At 43.1% G+C, this 16443-nt stretch overlaps 1 protein-coding gene across 6 annotated transcripts in view; it reads right to left on the reverse strand.

Moving 5' to 3' along the window:
* The window catches only part of FHIT (fragile histidine triad diadenosine triphosphatase), a 1364996-nt gene extending 1349457 nt beyond the window's left edge, over positions 1-15539 (reverse strand). For all 6 annotated transcript variants that reach the window (XM_019728377.3, XM_074313199.2, XM_019728375.3 and 3 more), the window contains exon 1: positions 15405-15539. The gene's annotated coding sequence lies outside the window, so the exon portion shown is untranslated. The remainder of the gene's footprint in view (positions 1-15404) is intronic.
* Between the last annotated feature and the right edge of the window lie 904 nt (positions 15540-16443).

Below are 16443 nucleotides of genomic sequence, written 5' to 3' on the forward strand. Positions count from 1 at the left end.
AGGTTAAAAAAGAATTGCACATTCTTATAGTGGAATACTTCTCAGCCATTAATGACATGGACAAATGCACACAAGACATTGCTAAGGGAAAAACAGGTAACAAAACAATATGTAAAGTGTGATCCCGATTTAGAAAAATAACAATAAATATACACATGTAATTTTTAAAAAGATGGAAAGGATATACACTGAAATACTTACTGATAGTACTATCATGAGGGTGTAGAATTGGCAAAGTTATTTTATTTTTGAGAATTTCTGTCTTTTTTTTTAATCTTCTAAAATGAATTTTTCTTATGCAGTGGATAAGAAGAGTTTTGGTTTTTTTCAATAGAACCTTCTCATAAACTAATCTGTGCCCTCTGACCAAGATGTTGGCCTCAACACCAACTTTGTCTAATATCTGCCTGCAGATCTAATGGAGTTGATTAGGAACATATATAACACACATATAATTAGGTTGGTGCAAAAATAATTGATTTTTAAAAAGTTAAAAATAATTGCAAAACCCGCAATTACTTTTGCACCAACCTAATAATATATACTAGCTTTTAGAAAAAAAATTAAGACAACACAAATTTTTTGACTTATTTCTTCTTATTTCCCAGTTGTCATCCCCAAAGGTATCTGCATTCAACTATTTTCAGTTGTCTTCTATTCACCCCATTTTCGACTGTAGATACATCACATTTTATTCCAGTTTTATTGAGAAATAATTGACATACATCACTGTATACGTTTAAGGTATACAACCTGATGATTTAATTACATATATTGTGAAATGATTACAATAGGTTTAGTTAACATCCAGCATGTCATATGCAATAAAAAGAAAAAAAAAATGTATCCTTAGGATGAGAACTCAGGACCTATTCTCTTAACCACTTTCCTGTCTATCATACAGCAGTGTTAACCATAGTCATCACACTGTACATTACAGCCCTACTACTTTTATATTTTGTAACTACAAGTTTGTACCTTTTGAGCACCTTCCTCTAATTTCTCCTCCCCACCTCCAGTAACTGTAAATCTGATCTTTTCCTATAAGTTTGGTGTGGGGTTTTTTTTTTTCTTTTGGCGGGGTGGGGGTATTGTTCTTTAGATTCCACATATAAGTGAAATCATATAGTGTCTTTCTCTGTCTGACTTATTTCACTTAGCATAATGCCTTCAAGGTCCATCCACATTGTCACAAATGGTATGATTTTCTCTTTTTTTATGGCTGAATATTATTTCACCTCATATATCTTATTTATCCACTCATCCACTGATGGACACTTAGGTTGTTTCTATGTCTTGCCTGTTGTAAATAATGCTGCTGTGAACATGGGGCTGCAGATATCTTTTCAAGTTAGTTTTCGTTTCCTTTGTACATATGGAACATTAGATTCTCAAGACGCTCAGCATCCTGGTTTAAGAACTCATGTTGGAAACAGATACTTGATTTTTAAGTCCAAATTTGACATCACTTATTTAATATTCCATATGATTAACGAGATGCTTAGGGAAAATATTAGACCACTGGAAATCTCCTTCAGCATGTGTGTTAGAGAAGGTAACTAACCCATTTGCCTTACCCTATCTAGTTCTTTACGAAAACACTACTTTACTCAAGGTACTGAGATTAGTAATAAAAAGGATGACTTAAATCATTGTTAACTTTATTTGGTGTTTCCTATGTACCAGTAAGTCAATGTATTTTCATGCATTATCTCATTTAATCCTCACAATTAATCAATAAGATAGGTTCTCTTATTATCCCCATTATTTAGATGAGGAAACTGAGGCACAAAGAGAAAGAAGTGTTGAGTCAAGATACAAACATAATGTATAAAAATAACAATAAAATAACATAACAATGACAAGCACCATCATTAAATCCCTGTGATGTACCAAACACAGTACTGGATGCTTTCTAAACATCATCTCTTGTGTTTATGAAAACCTTGCACTGTTCCCATTTAATGGATTAGAAAAACTGAGAATTTAATTAGCTAATAGGTCTGTCTGGTCCCAAGCCAGCCATGCCAGGCATTTGCCTTTCTGCTGAGGGGAAGGGCTTATCAGATTCTCTCCATCCGGGTCACAGGATATTGGGAGGCACAGGACTTCAGAATTATCAGATCCAAGCCCCTTATTTTATAGATGTAGAAAGGGAGGTCCAGAGGGAGGACAGGACTTATATAAGGCAATGAGAAAGCCAGAACTAAAACCCACATCTCCTGACTCCCTGTGTTCTTGCGGTAACATGATGAGGCCCTTTCACGCTGAGTCAGCCATCTCAGACGCTGTGAAAGCAGGAAGGGAAAGCCTGACAGCTTCAGAGTGATGGCGCCGGGCTGCCAGCTCTCCGTCTGCTCCCTCCTGCCCCAGGCACTGCTGTACATGCTGCCTGGCACATTCAGGACTCAGAGCAAAGACAGGAGGCACCCATGATCTACCTAGAGCCAATTTCCAATATGATTCTCCTCAAGCAGAACGGGACATCAGTGGAGAGGAGGTTGACTCAGGCACATGTGGGTCTCATTTTTAGATACAAAACACAACACAGCCAGTGTCTTTGAGAACTTGCTCTGAATCAGCAAGTCCCCTAAATCTTTTCTGACTAAGTGCACATCTTTCCCAGTTTGTGTACTGGATAAAAATAATTAAACTGTCTCATAGGGAAAATTTTTAAAATAGAATTTTGGAGGTGTTTAATTTAAATTCATTCAGTATTATATAATCTTTGAAATACAACAGTTGTTTACTCTGCTTTGATTTCAAAGCTTTCTTTTGATGGAAAATATTAATATTTATCATTTTTCTGATGTTGGACTAATGAGAATCTTAAGTGTTTATGAGAAGGCATTTAAATATTACAGTACGGTGGAAGTGTTTGTTTTCTGATTAATATTCCGCTGTCTTTAACGTCAACCAACATGAATTTTCTTGTGCTGAATCCTGGATTGTTGTTCATCATTTTCAATAAACTTTAACTGGTCAGAACTGATGGCCTCTACATTTATTTGTTGACCAAAGAGAATATCAAAGTCCACCAAATAACACAGTACAACAGGCAAGATCTAGCTCTGACTTTCAGTGAAAATGGCCATACATGTATAACTACTAGCCAGCAATAGGAGACAGAGCAGCGTTCCAGTTTAACGGCAGCAATCACCGGTGATATTGATTGAGTGCTGACTGCCTGTTTGGCACGGTGGAGGCGTGCTTTCCATCAACAATCTGACCTGATCCTCACAACAGCTCTAAGAGCTAAGCCGTCTTATCGTCTTCATTTTACAGGAGAGAGAGAGAGATGCAGAGAGTTTGCGTATTTCGCTCAAGATTTCACAGCTCATGAGAAGCAAAGCCAGAAGTCAGTCCTCAGAGCCAGACAGTGGGTTCCTCTCTATACTCCCTCCCTTATGAGCCCCTTCTTGACTCCCCAGCATGTGAAAATTCCTATTATCTGTACAGTGTAATGATCCAGGTGCATGGAGCAGCAGCCTTTGGAGCAACCCAGAACTTCATGGTAATGATAAGACGTAATGCATCTGGTCTACCATAGGCCACGCCTTCTTCTATGCACAGGGACACAGCAAGGAACAGGACCAGCAAGATTCCCTGCCCTTGGGGAGCTAACTTTCTAGAGAGGGAAAATAGACAATATGAATGCAATAAACAAGCCATTATCTCCCAAAAAGCGAAGAAATGGGAGGCTGCACAAGTTCAAGAAACGGTAAGAGGGGCTGAGGTCGGGACTTCCGTAGATTTCACTTAGCGATACACCCCATGCAACCAAGACTCAGCTAACCAGAGGAGTAATGGAGGACAGCCCAGAAGTCTCTGGGTCTATGGCACAGCACAAAGTGCAACACCAAATTCTAAGTCAGGGACCTGACACAGGCCACCTACCCTACACAGGGACCAAGCACTGGGGTGACAGCATCAGCAAAATAGCCACTGATCTTGCCTTCATAAAGCTGACAATCCAGAGAGAATAGGGTCATTGATCAAAACTTAGAGGTTAAATAAAAGCTGTCAAGAAATATAAAAAGTCAAGGAAGCAAAAGACACAGGACCTAACGTACAGGGGACTAAGAAAGGTCATCATTCTGCCACTGACTCCATCTGTGACCCAGAGCAAGTCATTTCCCATCTTTATAACCAGCTTTCCAAAAAGCTTCCTTCCAGCTCTTAAAAAAATTCTTGGGACCTATGATTCCAACATATAAATATTGCATATTATCTCTTCTTCCACCAATCACTAGACCCCAAACTGCTCCTCTTCTTCCTTCCTCGGTCCCTTTCATTTGGTTCCTTTGCGCACCAACAGCAAGGGCTTTGTTCTGGATTTTTTCACTGCCGCATGGCAGAGGGGTCAGATCAGGAGGGAGATATGCATGCCGTCCCATCGGGAGCAAAACTGTGCAGAGCAGACATGCTGAGCAGGACCCGGGTGAAGAAAATGGGAAGCAACAGGTTACACACATGGAACCTTGTGTCTAGAGAGCGTGTTAGCAGGTAAAAGAGAAGCCTACGAAGGTGGCAGGCATTAGGAAGGCATCCACCACGACCATAGCTGATGTCTGGTGAGAAGGAAGGAAAAAGGAGCCTGGAAGCAGGTGCTCCAAGGAGCAAGTCAGCAGAAGGGAAGTCTGGACAGCGAAGAGCAAGGCTCCAAACACAGTACTGAGATTCAGGGATGGGGCCATTACTCGGAGAAAACAACCCAAACTCCACACTTTGATCCCCAGGCCCCACAGAGCGAGGCCCACCGCACTTGGTGCCAGTCCCCTCTTCAATCTGTATGGTCTGCCCACACAGGTCTTCCTTCCTCCCTCTGAATATGTCAAGCTCTTTCTCTCCTTAAGGCCTCAATACAGGCTGCTCCTTCTGCCTGGAAGGCCAGCTCTTCATATGGCAACCTCCCTCTCATCCTTTACTTAGGTCTCAGCTCAACCGTCAGCTCCTCTCTGGCTACCCTATCTTAACACGTTACCCCTTTCACAATCACAGCACCTTATGCTCTTCCTTGCCAGTACCTGGCATTTTGTAGTTACATTTGCTTGCCAGCATATTATCCATTTCTTCCACTGGACTCCAGAGGGCAGGGACTGTGCCTGCCTTGTTCACTGATGTACAACCACACCTAGCGCAGGGCCTGACATAGCAAATGCTTACTTACTCAGTAAATTAATCATGAGCAAGGCAATGACTCATACCCAAGAGCTGTCAGAAACAAAGCTGGGGCCTGGGAGTAGAAACCCGGGTACCAGGGAGGTCAGCAGCTGTCACCAGGCTGTCATCTCACACTCCACCTACCTGCCTGCCTTAACTGAGAGGTATTACCAGATCCTCGGCCTACTCTCCACTTACCTGCCTCTCATGTAAGCTGCTCCTACCACACAAATAGAGTCTCACAAAAACTTGGCCAACACCAAGTAACGAAATCTGCGTGGGCAGACCCCTCACATCCAGTGATTAGCATTCATAGTCATGAAAGTAGCTAATACATGTCAAGGGTTTGTTCCATACAATCGTATTCACCCCTCACAGCATGCATCCGTAGTTAGCATTGTCACCCCCATTTTAAAGATGAGGAAACAGATTTAGCCAAGAGAATTGTCCACGCTCACACATCTGGTACTGGGTAAAGCCACATGCTTTGGGTCTATGGATCTGGACCTCTGAGCTAAAAAAAATACATAAAAATGTAAAATATAAAAATAATCACTAAAATTTACTGAGAAATGACTATTGGAGCAGTGCTAATATTTTATATAGCTTGTCCCATTTAATTCATACATACGATGTAGGTACAGTTATGTTCATTTTGTAGAGGAAAATAAAATTCTGCGAAATAAAACAACTTGCCCAGTCTGCTAACAGAGTGATACAGATATTTGTGAACTCCAAACAATACAACTCATTACATGAAAAAAGAAAGCAGCAGCGTAGAAGCCATAAAGATCTAGACTCTTGCTAATCCAAGTGCGGCCAGTGGACCAGCAGCCCCTGGGAACTTGTTAGAAATGCAGAAGTTTCTGGCCTCACCTGGACCCCTGCCCATAGTTCCAGCCAGTCCCCAACCCATAGGAGTTGGGCGCAGCTGTTCCATCTGCACTAGGAAGCCAAACACAGCTAATTCCTGCAGGCCAGGGAAACTTGGCCTGTTGCCTCTTGGAAGTTCAAGAGGCTAGAGGAAGCCATAGCTTAGGGGAAGCCTTCTGCCCTGTTCCAAGAGGCCAAGACAGGACCTCAGCTGCAATTTATCTGGCCTTGCTTTTACCTCCTAACACGGCAGAACCCAGCACCTAGCATTTCAAAATGCAGTGGCCACCCATTGTTTTTGTATCCGCAGTATCACTTCCCCTCTTCTGGAGGTATCAGCACCTCCCATTAATCAGAGCCTCTGTGTGTAAGCCATGCACGCTGTGTACTGCACAACTCCAGAGGGCGCCATTCCCATACACACTTGTAAAAACAAAACACTTTTCTTCCTCCTCCACACCCTTCCATACACTCTGCATTTGTTTCTCTCTCTCCTGCTTGTCCCTGCTCTCCTTCAGATCACAACCTTTTCTTTCACCAGGCCTGATCCCAGGAGTCGATGAACAGGAATCGCCAGCGTTCCAGGTTGAGAGAAACCACCTTATTACAAGTTCCAGCCCCTTCCGGTCTGTCCTCAGGGCTCCAAGGTCACACACAAACTCCCGCTTCTAGGCGCCACTTAAACCTCTCCTAGCACAACAAAGCAGGTATCGTCCTTCACTTACTGTGGGGACAAGACAGCAGCAAGTAGTTTTGTTCAAAAGTAAGACATGGGAGGGCTTCAAGTCTTGCAGAAAATGAACATTTTGTTCTTACCACCTACCACACACTCCAGTGAGTAAATGGCTACAGACCGTACTTTCCTCCAGCCTGAGCCCAACTAAAACATGCATGCCTTAAGCCTCATGAAGGAGGGCTGATACTTCCACATTATCTGTGATGGGTTTTAGCTCCAGTGTCATGAGTCTGAGAAACTGCAGGATATACGGAATTTGAATGGAACTCTGATGGTTAATAAAAAGAGGTAAATCCATAAAGAGGAACACTAATAAACACAGAAAAAGAGTCAGAGTCTTTACGTTCCAGAATACGTAAATGTGGGGGGGGGGGGGGGGGGCAGAGCCCCAGAAAGTAGTTTCCAGGCTCTCGGCCTCACATAGACAGGTGCTGGCTCAGGTAGTAAATGGCCATCAACTGTGATTGCATGGCCATCAGCTGTGGCTAGTTGGCCGTCAGCTGTAACCAGTGAGCCATTGGCCACTAATATAACTGCTGTGGCTAGGCTAGCAGAGAGAGGGAGAGGAGAGAGGAAGAATGGGGCTAGCAAGAAGATGGCGGCTGGGCTGGCAAGCGTGGATGGCGGTTTGAGGACACTGTGGATCCAGCCTCCAGTGAGAGTATAGTGCTGCCAGAGAGAATATAGTGGTATGACTCCCCTACTTATGGCTCCGTGGGTGTTCCTTTTTGGCCTCACCATATCCTGCGTTCTTGTATGGGGAGCGGGAGCAGAGACCCCGCAGGCCTCCCTGCATGACAGTGTGCCTTTTACGAACCCCTTAACCAGTTTCTCAGTTTTCTCTTCTAGAAAACCATTAAAAAAAAGAAAAAAAAAAAGAATAGCAATAAACCCCTATTACTTGAAATGATGTAACTTTTATAAGGTAAATATTACCCAGTACATCAATTTGTATTTCCCACTACATCCATATGTGTATGTGTGTATTTTGCCTTTTCATTTAATATATACAATATTTCTATATCTACATTTTTTAAAAAAGAAATCTTAGCATACATATAATATATTCCTAAAAAACGTAATTTTTTTAACAGTATTAAAGCCTCCAACAAAAACACTGTTTCCCACTCTTTTTCTCTCTATTGATTCAACACAGCAGAAAAATAAAACTAGTCCACGCACACCTCAGAGACACTGCAGGTTTGGTTCCAGACCACCATAATAAAACAAGTATTGCAATAGAGCGAGTCATAATCTTCTAGTTGGTGGATGGTCTTGCCTTTTAGTTTGTGAAAAACACAACACTTGAGAAGCACAATAAATTGAAGCACAATAAAATGAAGTATGCCTATACCTGTGAAATGACCTGCTAGTGAGTAGAGATGCTCAGGAAATGCTGAAAAATGAAATCATGGTGCAGGGTAATAGAAATTCAGGCCAAGATTGCTCCTGGATATAAAGTTTTAAATATAAATATTCAGATACAAACAAATGTAAGTATACACATTTTCTATAAGAAAAAAAACTTTTAAAAGGAAAGGATACCCACATATTATGGATTATCCAGCAAATTAAAGGCATCTAATCAAATTAGCTTAATTATTCTACCGTGAAATGGAGAGTGTGTGTAACTATAAAAAAATTAAAAGGACACAAATCTATATAATAGGTGGCCTCTCTGAAAGTGGTTCGTTTCAAGCTACTGAATTAGAATGTAAGAATGTTACAAGTAAAAATGGGTTGTATTTTCTATGAACAATAGTTTAAATTTTTTCAATAACATGGCCACCACGGCTCATGAAACCATGTAACTCAGTTTCTTTTGAACATGGTTTTAATGGGCTAATACTTGTTTTTCAGCCATGAGGAATGGAGCAAACTAAATACCAGGAAGAGAAACAGCCTGAAACTCTCCTTTAAGGAGAATTCTGCCTCAGTTAAACACAGCGAGAGATACAAGGGGGTTGGGGGGTGGTGCGGTCCCTGGTAATTAAATTCAAAGATAACCCAGGGCACAACCTGTAGTTAGTTCAAATTCCATCAGAGCTTTGTGGTGAGGCTTACCATCTCTTTCACTCCCAAAGCCTTCACAATACTACTTTCTAGATATTTCGTTCACCACCCAGGCCTTTCACCTGTTAGATTGTGCCCGATTCGTTTCATGATCTGTTGTTAGAATCAGTGGTTCTCATTCCTAAATGCACTTCAGAATTACCCGAGAAACTGAGAAAATACTAACGCCTGCCTCCCGCACTCTGAGTTTAATTTATGTGGATGGAACCAGCCCCAGGTGATTCTAACTTGCAAGGAGGGCTGAGAATCACTGGTTGGAAAGCAATCCAAACAAGTTAAAATTATGCAAAGAAGAAGGCACTATAATTGGGCTAAATAAATTTACATTAGGAGACAAGGTGCCTCAAATTCCCATCTTAATCAGATAAAAGAAGGTATTTTAAGGATCTCAGATTGTTTTCCCCTCAAATTTCCATACCAATTGCATGGGAGAAATATATTCATTTACCCATAATGCTCAAGCTTTTACAAAGGACTGAAGAAGTTCCAGACTATATGAGGGACAGTGTGGGGGCAGAGCCCCAGAAAGTAGTTTCCAGGCTCTCGGCCTCACATAGACAGGTGCTGGCTCAGGTAGTAAATGGCCATCAACTGTGATTGCATGGCCATCAGCTGTGGCTAGTTGGCCATCAGCTGTAACCAGTGAGCCATTGGCCACTAATATAACTGCTGTGGCTACGTTAGGAGAGAAGAAGGAGAGAAGAGAGAGAAAGAATGGGGCTAGCAAGAAGATGGCGGCTGGGCTGGCAAGCGCGGATGGCGGTTTGCGGACAGTGTGGATCCAGCCTCCAGTGAGAGTATAGTGCCGCCAGAGAGAATATAGTGGTATGACTCCCCTACCTATGGCTCCGTGGGTGTTCCTTTTTGGCCTCACCATATCCTGCGTTCTTGTATGGGGAGCGGGAGCAGAGACCCCGCAGGCCGCCCCGCACGACAGACAGAAACAAAAACGGTAGAATTAAAGGTAATCTATTCCACCCAGCATTCAAAACATGATAAACAAGGAAACAGAGCAGGGTGCATTTATTAATAACGAAGAGTAAAATCAAAGCTACCATTATTGAGTGCCAGTTACTGTGTGAGGTACTTTCCCATGAGGATTACCTCACTGAAAACTTAAAACATCGCTCTACAATAGGAATTATTATCCCTGTTTCACAGATAATTAAAAAAAAGTTGAGTCTCGGAGAGATTAGGACACTTTTCCCCAGAGTCACACAGCAAGGACGAGGTAGAACCAAGACTAGCATCCAGGTCTTTGGCTCTGAAGTCCATTCTCTTAACCACCTCATCTCGCAGCTAGAACACTCAAGCGTTTCCTAAGTACTAAGCTACTCATAGTCCATGAACCAGGAGCAGCAGCCTGTTAAAAATACGGACCTCTGGCCCATTCCGGAGCTACTGAATCAGAATCCGCATATTAACAGTGTGGGGGCAGAGCCCCAGAAAGTAGTTTCCAGGCTCTCGGCCTCACATAGACAGGTGCTGGCTCAGGTAGTAAATGGCCAACTGTGATTGCATGGCCATCAGCTGTGGCTAGTTGGCCGTCAGCTGTAACCAGTGAGCCATTGGCCACTAATATAACTGCTGTGGCTATGCTAGGAGAGAGAAGAGAGAGGAGAGAAAGAGAGAGAGAAAGAATGGGGGCTAGCAAGGAGATGGCGGCTGGGCTGGCAAGCGTGGATGGCGGTTTGCGGACAGTGTGGATCCAGCCTCCAGTGAGAGTATAGTGCCGCCAGAGAGAATATAGTGGTATGACTCCCCTACCTATGGCTCCGTGGGTGTTCCTTTTTGGCCTCACCATATCCTGTGTTCTTGTATGGGGAGTGGGAGCAGAGACCCCGCAGGACGCCCCGCACGACAAATGGCACAGCGAGCAGGGTCCCCCGCACGACAAACAGCAGCAGGAGATTCATATCACAGGTACCTTAAAGTTAAAAGCAACACAAGCCAACCTGGTTTTCCCACATCAACCATCACCTCTCACATCTCTTCATCCACACTTTTTAAAAATCAAATCCAATCATTTCATTTCCTCACTTAAGACTGTTAAACAGTTTCCCAAATGCCCTTGGAATGAAGTCCAAAATGCTTTTAGAAATACAAGTAACCGTATTCTACATAATATCACCCATGCCTGCCTCTGCAGTCTCATCTCCCCCACCTCCCTCATCCATTGATTTTTGTACCCCAGACACAGAGACTTTCTTTCCACTCACCAAAGCCCTCACTCCCTTTCCTTCCTTCCTTCCTTCTTTCCTTCCTTCTTTCCTTTTCTTCCTTCCTTCCTTCCTTCCTTCCTCCCTTCCCCCCTCCCTTCTTCTCTCCCTCCCTGTAAACTCTTCCCCACCTAGAATAGACTCCCACCCACCAGCATGATCCATTCCAGTCACATTTACTGCTGTATCTCCTGTACATAATGGTGCAATGCCTGGCACAGATGCAGGAGCGGGATAAACAAGCTGAATAATATGTTTAGGATACTGAGGGCCCCGCTGTCCTTCGTCCGTCTGCAATTTGCTCTTATGGTCCTCATTCCCATTTCTCCTTCCCTGTCCCCTGCATCACCCCCTTTTTCTAACTCCCCTCCTCATCAGTAAGCTCATGGCCATTGAAGCTGTCATCTTTAGAAAGGAGCACTGCCTGCCACATCCACGTGGCCACTGCCCGGGGATTACTCACCAGCTGGATGACAACTGCTCCACTTTAACCCTCAGGCTCCTGGGATAGGCCCAATCTTTTCTAGAAGTGGACAGAAGGCCCCATGACAGAAGCAGGCTGCTTTTCAATCCGAGATTTAATATATAGATGGAACCATAGATCAGGGACCTCTCAACAGGCAGTGCAGAGCCAAAAGCTTCACTATCTCTCTGCCCACACAAGAGAGTGTCATTGGGCTGACAAGATGGCTTATCAAGAGTTGTGGGTAACTTCATATTTTAAATATGATGGCCAAGTTTACCATTCTAAGAAAACAAATGGCAAATCCTTTTATAAAATAGCTATCTGACTCAAGTTTAAATTTTGAGTCAATCTGATATATTTTCCTGTATCAAGTTTACATTAATACAAGAGCTACTACACTTCATCTACTGAATACAAGCTATTGAGTGCCTGACAACATGCTCAGAGCTTTAAACACAGTATCTTATTTAATCTTTATCTCACTTTATGAAGTAGAAATGCTTATTATCCCTATTTTATAGAAGGAAAAACCAAAGGCTAAGTAAGCTGCCTCAGAGGCAGGGGTGGGATTTAATCATAGACCTCCAGCCCACGACTTTCTATTCCTTCTCTGCTGTTTTGCTATTTGGATCGCGTTCACATCTGAGAAGTGACAGACATTGACATTCCCAAAGAAACAGCCCCTTGGAGGATGATCTCAAGGGCTGAGATTTTTCTTTGCAATGTAGACATTAAAAGGAAAGTAACCTGCTACATCTTGTATTTCAAAGCTGCATTTCCACATTAAGAGAAAAAAAAGGAGATTCAAGAAAAAGATGTGGGAACAGAGCTCAGGGGTGCTTATGAATGCAATTCCACAAATATTTTTTCAGTGTCTAGCAGTGATCAGGCACTGTGCTGGAAGCTGAATGATCAGACTGTCAGTTGGGAGGGTACTGAGGGAGACAGGGGCCCCGGGGGGAGGGGGGAGGGGGGAGGGGGGAGGGGAAGACTGTCTCCCATAGTGACTGTCTCAGGAATATTTAGCCAGTCATTTACAAAGCTGTAACTTTATCTAATTATGTGGAAACCATAAGTGAGAGTTGCCTGCTTTATTATCTGCAAATACATAATTGAAAGGGTCACTGTATCTTCTAAAACAAAAGTTTTGTATAATTTAAACATCTAGTCATTTCTGATACCCTATATTAGAGGTTAGATTTTAATTATGTTATATTTTGTTCTCAAGTGTCTGAAAGAACAAAACAGAAAGGAGTATTGGGAGCCAAAGCAAGACTAATTTCTAGAAATGTAGCATATTGAGCTGCATGTATATACAAATAGATAGGGGCACAGAAACCTTTCCCAAAGCATTCTATGAAACATTTACAGGAATAAGGCGTGGACAAGGATACCAAGAAAAGGAAATCATGAGCCTAAAAGGTCACATACAGTACTATGAGGTCTCCAGAATCCTGCCTCCTTGCAGAAACAGGATATTTTTGACACAAGGGCATGAGATGAAGACCATGGGCCACATTGGACCTCATTCATCTCTTTTATAAAATGAGAGTTAGTCTATTAGCTACTTTTCATCCAGGAGGCCCCTGCACCTAAAGAGAGATAAGCATATAAAGATGCTCAAACTTGTTGAATTAATGAAACATTACAACCTTAACAATAAGAAAAGAGACTTCACAACAATTGTTCCTGGTCTGTGTCCTAGAAAGAACAAACTGGGGGAGAAACCATTATCTAAACAGCTTCGCCTCTGGTGCTCCTGTAGCTGACTGCTGGTAGAATGAAAATAACCCTGGACTTGGAAATAAGACATTAGGTCTAGTCTCATCTCTGACACAAAACAACTACGTGACCTTGGGCAAACTGCTTTTCCACCTGGGCCAGTTTCCTTCTCTCTAAAATAAAGGTATTATAAAGCTGTATGTAACTAACATCTGTGGAACTTTTACTATATGCCAAGAATTGTTTCAAGATCTTTGCTTACATCTAAATGATCTCAAAGGTCTTTGCTGCTCTAACATTTAGTGTCTAACCACAGAGGCGACATGGTGTGATGGAAAGATTCCAAACTCTGTACACAGAAAGGCTGGGCTCCCTCTCACTCTGTAAGGTAAGGTCTTTTTCTAAGCAGAGACTGTCAAGCCGACTTTCTATTCAGTAGCTGAGTTAAGTTGGACACGTTGATTTACTTTTCCTAGCCTTAGTTTTCTAATATGTAAAATGTATATAAAAATGGTTCCCTCTCTCATATAGCTTTTGAGACTATAATAATTTATAAACTATAATAACTGAAGTAGTTTATAATAATTTATAAACTATAATATCTAAAGTAATATATACTTATTTGTTATATACATTACATTTTATTACTAGGAGTTAGACCATAGATAAATCCCTTTCTCAATCTTTTTTCCTCATCTACAAATGGGAGATACAGGGTTATTAAAAGAGATAATGTGAACATGCTCTGTAAACTGTCAACTATTAGCTATGTTTGAAAGTACACGTAATCCCTAATACTTGGAAAAGCATATACAATAATCCCCTATCCAGTACTTGGAACAACACATACAATCAATGACAACAACAAAAGACATCTTTTCTAAACATATCTCTCTAGTCCCAGCTCACAGCAGATTGACGCAAAGGCTTGCAGCCAAGAACACAAGGGCCACAAGAAAGTTGTATTTCCGAATCAAGGGGCTGCTCCACAGAACCGCTTACAGTGAGACTTCATCTCCCAGGAGACACCTCGCCGCGCAAAATTGCACGCTGGGAGGTGGAGTACCAGCCCTCCCGGAAACAAGAAGCGGGACTCAAACTCCCAGAAGCCTCCGCTGTCCCGGCCGCGGGGCCATACGATGCAGCTAGAAAGGGCGAGTTCAGGTATACCCGTCGTAACAGGTGCGAGTCAGGGCCGCTCTCTGCAGTCCTGGACTCAACCCAGGTCACAGCCTTTCAGAAACAACTGTTTCTGAACAGTTGGGTGTATTTCCTGCTGCTCCCAGCACATTTCTGAGAGATCCAGAATAATAAAGCAGTAAGTTTGCAAGTGGCAGACTTGCACAAGCAAGACCTGTTTTAGATTTCGGCTCCAGGCAGCTTGCTTGGGCACTTGGGCAGGGAGCTTTAAGCTCTTTTTTCCCCACATAAGTACTGTGAGTGGCTGGTCCAAGGTCCCACAGCAGAGGCGGACTTTGATCGTAGAGAGGACGCTGCAAATCCAAATCCAGTTTCACTTACCTGCCTCCTTCCCCTCCAGCTCCCCCTCCCCCGCCGCCCCCTTGGATATACTTTTAAAATCCTCGCTTATTTTCATATGAGAATATTAAGCCATAAAATAAGTGGAAAGAGGTCCAGCAGAGTACTGATGAGTGCTCCCACCGTAGCGAATTCGACACTTGTTCGTGTTTTTAAAACATTGTGTCCTGCTTGGGTTCCAGTCCTGCGCACGTGTTCAACCCCACCCTCCCTTTGGGGAACCCAGCTGGGTGTTTAACACTGATCTCTTGGGGCAGAGACTCCTGCTACTTGCCTATGAAACTGACAAACCATCCAAAAACGGCCAGTGTCAATTGCACCGGGAGCAGAGGCGGTCTTGGAACCGCTGGCGTGGCCCCATGCCTCAGTTTACCCACTTACAAAACGCAGCGAAAGAGGGGCGGGTTAGGGTTTGGGCCGGTGCTCAAGAACTGGCCCTGAAAAGGTTCGGGAGATGGGGGATGAGGGTCCTCCTGACAGACCCCCACCTCCCAACGTGCTGCGCGGGCCCATTCCCTGTCCCACTGGGCCGACAGGGTAATGACCAGACACGCATGGAACCCAGACCCGCGCCCCGAAACACTATTCGACTTGTGTTTGCCCCCACCCCTACCTTTCAGATCTTGGCAGCTGGGAAATGAAAGGCAGAGGGAGGGAGCGCGGGGCGGAAGCAGCGCCTGGGCGGGGTGGTTGCCTGAGGGACCCGCGAGCAGAGGGCTAAAAGTATCTCGACTGGACTGACCGGAGCGGGGACTACAATTCCCAGACAGGCCCGCGGCCTGAGCGGGACTCAATTGGTCGCTCGTCTGGGGACAGGCGCGGGGACCAATAGACGCAGAAGACGTGCCTACATTGGGCCAATCAGAAGCCATAGTGACAATAACCTTGTTCAGGGGCGGGAAAAACTGTCCCTCTCAGGAGAGCTGAGGTGAGAGCCCTCCTGGAAAGGGATTTTTGTCATAAATCACACAATCTTTGTTTTTTACAAATTGAAAAAATAACGTAATTCTTAAGGGTCGTTGCATTTTCCTTTCATGCTTTCCTCCCAAACCAAACCTTCCTTTCTTTATGTTTCTCTCATAGAGCCCTTACTTGATTCAGGTTATGACTACACCGGGCCTTCCCTTGCATTCTAACTAAAATTACACCACAGGCTCTCTGCCCTTCCATTCTCCCTTTTTTGTGCTATTTTTCTCCTTAGTGTTGTCGGTACAAAGCATTGTCTATAATTTATCTTTTTTTTTTTTATATCTTCTTGCTTAGTAGAATGAGAGATCTGTGCAGATGCACGGTTTTGTTCTGGTCACTGCAATATTTCTAGCACCTAGAAGTATACAGAGGGTGCCAAAAAAAGTATACATATTTTAAGAAAGGAAAACTGTAGTAAAATTATGATACTCAATATATACCGATAACAAAAGATGAATTCAAGTCACGTTTGACTTCTGCAATTACAACAGGTGCTCAAAGTGGTAACCATCAGTGTCCAGACACTTCTTATTACAGTGAACTACTGCTTGAGCAACATTGCACTTGTATACATTTTTTTGGCAACCCCGGTATATGTTATATAATACAATATATATACATATTCTACTATATATTATGTGTAGTATATATAGTAGACACTCAGTAAATATATTTTGAATAAT

This window comes from Rhinolophus sinicus, chromosome 5, assembly GCF_057876585.1.
Source record: "Rhinolophus sinicus isolate RSI-liver-muscle chromosome 5, RSI-T2T, whole genome shotgun sequence".
NCBI classification, from domain to species: domain Eukaryota; kingdom Metazoa; phylum Chordata; class Mammalia; order Chiroptera; family Rhinolophidae; genus Rhinolophus; species Rhinolophus sinicus.